This window comes from Alexandromys fortis, unplaced genomic scaffold, assembly GCF_014885135.2.
Source record: "Alexandromys fortis isolate MF-2015 unplaced genomic scaffold, M_Fortis_MF-2015_v1.1 scaffold_168, whole genome shotgun sequence".
In the NCBI taxonomy this organism is placed as follows: Eukaryota; Metazoa; Chordata; class Mammalia; order Rodentia; family Cricetidae; genus Alexandromys; species Alexandromys fortis.
The window spans coordinates 3536402-3542401 of NW_026068058.1; the positions used below are offsets into that span (position 1 = coordinate 3536402).

General features: G+C 38.0%; 1 protein-coding gene across 6 annotated transcripts in view; it reads right to left on the reverse strand.

Annotated features, from left to right (window-relative positions):
- Arhgap32 (Rho GTPase activating protein 32) overlaps nt 1-6000 on the reverse strand; it is a 229007-nt gene that overhangs the window by 52462 nt on the left and 170545 nt on the right. The window lies entirely within an intron of this gene.

A 6000-nucleotide genomic window follows, 5' to 3' on the forward strand; every position in this document is an offset into this window, starting at 1 on the left:
GCTCCACCCCAAGATGGAGGTACACTAGAATCCTTTCCGGTAAGCCACCACTTTGTAGTGTGGTGCTACACAGATTACTAGAAATGGGTTAGTCGAGATGTGAGAGTTAGCCAAGAAGAGGCTAGATATAATGGGCCAGGCAGTGTTTAAAAGAATACAGTTTCCGTGTTGTTATTTTGGGGCATAAGCTAGCCAGGCGGCTGGGGCGGCCCGCAGCTCCTTTCAACAGGTATCCAATCCACTATTAATTCAGTATAGTGCCTAAAATCTTAACTAGAACAGAAGAACATGAGAAATGTATCAAAGGGATATAAAATACATAAAAAGGCAAAAAGTTCAATTTTTCTTTATTTGCAGACAACTTAGGAGACCCTAAAGAATCCCACACAAGACTCTTAGATCTAATAAACACTTTTAACTAGGTAGAATGACATATATTCAACACACAAAAATTAAAGCCTTTCTACATACCAACAATGAACATGATGAGAAATGGGGAGAAGTGGAGTAAAAGAATTTATGACAGCTTAAAAAATAAAATGACTACCTAAGAACAAACATAAGCAAAGAGGTGAATGACCTCTGTTGGAGGGAGATTGCTTCTTGGTTCCCAGTTGCCCGGCTAGCTTAGACCCAAAATAATCACACAGAAACTGTATTAATTAGATCACTGCTTGGCCCGTTAACTCTAGCTTCTTATTGGCTAATGCTTACATCTTGATTTAGCCCATTTCTATTAATCTGTGTATCGCAAAGTGGCAGTGGCTTATCGACAAAGTTTTGGCATGGCAGAGTTTCAGCATGTCTGACTCTGGCAGCAGCTCCATGACTTCTCCCTGACTCTGCCCCTTTTTCTCCCAACATACAGCCTAACTTTCCCTGCCTAGTTCTTTTCTTCCCTCCCATAGGCTCAAAGCAGTTCTTTATTCATTAACGAATAAAACCAACACACAGACAGAAGGCCCTCTCACACCAGACCTCCATGATGAAAACTATTAAGAAACAAAAGAAAGAAATTGGAAGAAAAAAAAAAAACACTAGACGATGAAAAAACTTCCCATGATTGTTGACTGGGATAATTAACATGGTGAAAATGGTTATATTACCAAAAGCTATCCACAGTGTCTATACAATCCCCACTAATATTCCAACAATGTTCTTCACAGAACTGAAAAAAAATAAAAGAATCCTAAAATTTATATGGAAGCATAAGGTCCTTGAAGAGTGAAAGTGGCCCTAATCAGGAAAAGCAACATTAGTAGTATCACAAGACCTGATCTGAAATTAAACTATAGCGCCCAAACTACATGGCATGCTACTTTGTGTCTCTCTTTCCCTCTGTCTCTGTTTGTCTCTATGTACCCCTTTCATGAGACTAGAGTAGAATGAAATGTCTAAAAACAAGCCAAGTCATTTAATTTTTTCCAAAGGTGCCAAAAGGATCTACAGGTTTCAAGAAATCATTTTGGGGAATGCAGATATCCACATGAAGAAGAATGAAAGATCCCTACCTCTCACACTGCACAAAAATCAGTTCAAAATTTATCAAAACTTAATACATGTTTTGAAACTTAACATAAGATTTGAAATGCTGAAATTGCTAGAGGCAAGCATAAAAACTACTTCAAGATATAGGCACATGAAAGGACTTTCTGAAAAAGCCTCTAAATACTGTGGGATAATACTCTTGTGCACTGTAAAGATTTGTTGCTTGTATTGGTTTAATAAAATGCTGATTGCTCCTAGCCAGGCAGGAAGAATAGGCAGGGCCACCAGACTAAGAGAATTCTGGGAAGAGGAAAGGCAGAAATACAGTCATCAGACAGAGAGGAAACAACAAGAAAATACCTCACTGAGAAAAGATATCAAGCTAGATGGCTAAACATAGACAAGAATTATGGGTTAATTTAAGTTGTAAGAGCTAGTTAATAATAAGCCTGAGCTAACATGCCAAATAGTTTATAATTAATATAAGCCTCTGTGCGTTTCTTTGAGAATAAATAGCTGTGGGACCAGGCAGGACAGAAACTTCCAATTTCATCTAATAGCTCAGAAAATAACTTCAAGAACTGACAAACTGTAGGTGCATGAAACCAAAATGCCTCTGCACGGTAAAGAAAGCAATTAGCAGAGTGAAGAGACAGTTTACAGAATGAGTTAAAATCTTAATCAACTATATATTACAAAAAGTATATTTATTAAAAAGTATATTTAGACTCTATAAAGATTCCCCCACAAATCATCCAATCAATAAATGGAGCAAGTTAATTGCACAGACAGATCTTAAAAGAAAAATATAAATGACCAATAAATATATGTATGAATCATCTAGGTAATCTGATTATATAAATATGCCTTTGAGCATATTTATAAGGATGTTTCTAGAGAGAATTAACAGGGGAAAACTTACTCTGAATGTGGATGGTACTGTCTCATAGACTAGATTCAAATACTAAAAAGGGGAAAAGAGGAAGGAGGCAGCAGCATCCATCTCTCTACTTCCTACTGTGCTGGCTAGTTTTATGTCAACTTGACATAAGCTAAAGTTACCTAAAAGGAGGAAACGTCAATTAAATAAATGCCTCCAGAAGATGGATTGTAAACAAAATGTAAACAATTAGGTCATTTTCTTAATTAATGACTGATGAGGGAGGGCTCAACCCACTGTTGGTGGTATCATTCCTGGAGTGGTGGTCCTGAGGGCTACAAGAAAGCATGCTGAGCAAGGCACAAGGAGCAAGTTAGTAAACAGCACCCCTCAATGGCCTCTGCATCAGTTCCTGTCTCCAGGTTCCAGCCCTGCTTGAGTTCCTGTCCTGACTTCTTCAGTGATGAACAATAATACAGGAGTGTAAGCCAAATCAACCCTTTCTTTCCCAAGTTCCTTTGGTCATGGTGTTTCATCAAAGCAATAGTAACCCTAACTAAGACACCAAGGACATAATGTGACCAACTGTCTCACATTCCCGTTGCCAAGCTTTCCCTACTATGTTCCTTCAAATCATGTGTCAATACAAGGCCCTCCCCTCCTTCTTGCCAGGCATTTTGTCATAGAAATGAGAAAGTAAATAACACACCACTCTTGGGCACATACCCAAAGGCAGATACATTAGCAAAACCACCGCAAACACTTGCACATTCATGTTTACTGTTGCAATAGTCACAATAGCCAAAATATGGGACTAGACTAGATGTCCATCTGCACATGAACAATTTTTTTAAATGTGGTAATATACACAGTAGTCATGAAGGAGACTGCTCCTAGGTGTGTCAAGTTGACAGTTGAGATTAGCTGTCACACATGTTTACAGGAAAATAGATGAAACTGGAGTCCTTGTGTAAAACAAAATAAACTAGGCTCAGAAAGACAACTATCATATCTCCTCTTACAAGTCAAATCCAGATTTAAATACGTACACTGACATGGAGTAGGGAACTAACTATGTGTAGGGGAGCAAAGTGCCTAAAGATAGGGAGGAATGAAAGAGGGTAATAAGGAAAATGAAACTGAATTTACACAAGCATTTTGTCTTGCGAGATCTATGGACAAAATATTGTCTTTTTTCTTCTTGTGTAGAATCTAGATATCAGGAAAGTAGACATTTATTTGGGGTGGGGGAGGGGAGGACCAGTGATAAAGAAGAGTAGGAATAGGTAAAGGTAGTTGTGGGCAAATATGAGCAACATATAGTAGTGTGTATGTGTCATAGAGAGAGAGCACGAGCAAGGAACTCAGGACCGCGAGGGGGGCACCCACACACTGAGACAATGGGGATGTTCTATCGGGAACTCACCAAGGCCAGCTGGCCCGGGTCTGAAAAAGCCTGGGTTAAAACCGGTCTCGCTGAACATTGCGGACAATGAGGACTACTGAGACCCCAAGAACAATGGCAATGGGTTTTTGATCCTACTGCAACTATTGGTTCTGTGTGAGCCTAGGCAGTCTGGATGCTCACCTTACTAGACCTGGATGGAGGTGGGTGGTCCTTGGACTTCCCACAGGGCAGGGAACCCTGATTGCTCTTTGGGCTGACAAGGGAGGGGGACTTGATTGGGGGAGGGGGAGGGAAAGGGGAGGCGGCGGTGGGGAAGAGACAGAAATCTTTAATTAATAAAGAAATAAAAAATAAATAAAACAATAGTATATTGAAATGAGGTTGTGTGTGAAATAGGAAACAGAAACATATATATGCATCTACATGTGAACATATAGAGACACATGTAATATGTATGTCTGTCTGTATGTACTTATGCACAACACACTAGACTTAGTTTCAATAACTTGCTGTAGCATTTGTAAAAAAAAATGAATAAAATTTTGCTGAAATAAAAAAAAAACCCTATGTACCAGAAAGATTAAAAACATGACAAAAAGTTATATGTAATTGTTTAGAGCGGTCAGAAATACAAACAACTCCACATGAACAGGCAGATATCATTAAGTTATAGCTACATTATTGCATAGGAAGCCTTGAAAACATGCATAGCAAAAATATGATATGTCCCGAATAGAAAAAATACATAGAGACAAAGAGTAAACTGAGTCAGAGAGGTAAGGCAGAAGCATTTCCAATGCCTGCTAATTGACACAAGATTTCCTTGGGGAAGAATAATAAAAATATTTCATATTGGCTTTACAACTGTGAGGACACTGAAGACGTTGAATTACATGTTGTACTTTATAAGTCTGTGTATATGTGTGTACTGTCTGTCTAGGCAGTGTGTCATGCGTGAGTATGGAGGTCACAGGAAAACTGTGAAGTCAGTTTTGCTCCTTCCATTTTATGTGAGCTCTGTGGATAAATTCAGGTTGCTGGGCTTGAGTAACAAGAATCTTTACCTGCTGACCCATTTTGCCAGCCTTGAATTATGTATTTTTAAAAAGTGAACTTCATGATACAAAAATTACATTTAAAAATGTCTTTTACATGACTAATGACATATTGTAAAAAAATTTAAATCATATAAGTTACCAATAAAAATTTATCAATCAAATACCCAAAGTAGGAAAAATTGCTTAAAAATTACAAGAAAATGCTGGCTTAAGCAAAATTACAGACAACATTATTTGGAACAATTTTCTTTACTGAGAAATAAAATTAGTCTTCCTAAAACACATCACTATGAGAGAAATGATGGCCCCTAAGCTGTGAAGAGAAACGCTGTGAAAGGCTGTCCCCTTTAGCTTTTCTAGAGTGCTCAGCACAGGCACTGCCTGATGTGCGCTTAGCACAGACGTGGGAGAGGACATAATAGAAAAGAATAAGCTTTCCTTTCCCTGCTTTTCAAATATGAGTTCTAAACTCATGGCTACTTCAGGAAAAACAGTTCAAATAAATTTGGGGGCCCAGAAATGTCTTCTTCTTTCATTAGGATGGAGGAAAAGAGCAGAAGAAATATAAGATAACCAGGAAAAGTAAATTTCACTACTTATTCCCTTCAAAATTCATTGCTCTTATTTTTCTTTTTAAAAATTGAGGTCAAGGTATGTAGTTTACCCCTCTAATACTCAGTAGGCAGAGGCAGGGAGAGTGCAGGTTTGAGGCCATGCTGCCCTACACAGTATGACTATTTTTTATAAAAATAAAACGCATTATCAAATCAAGCATCCTTGAACTATCAATTCAGTAGAACCCTGCCCAGGCAAAACTGCTTGAATAAATTTAAAAATCCCCATTCTCTTTCTTCCTTAAATCCCTTGCAATATTGCTTCATTTCTTTATAACTGGTGGTACATATTTGCATACTTATGTACATATTTATATATATATTTAAATAAGCTATGTAAATAATTAGAAATGCTGTTCCAAACAGTTTTTATGCCCATACTTACAGATAAAATATATGCTCTTTGCAACTTTGAATTTTCAACTAATCATACTACCCAGATTAGGTAGGTCAATCAGTCTGTCTGCCTCTGTCTCTCTCTTTCCTACACACAAAGAGAAAGAGAGAGAGAGAGAGAGAGAGAGAGAGAGAGAGAGAGAGAGAGAGAGAGAG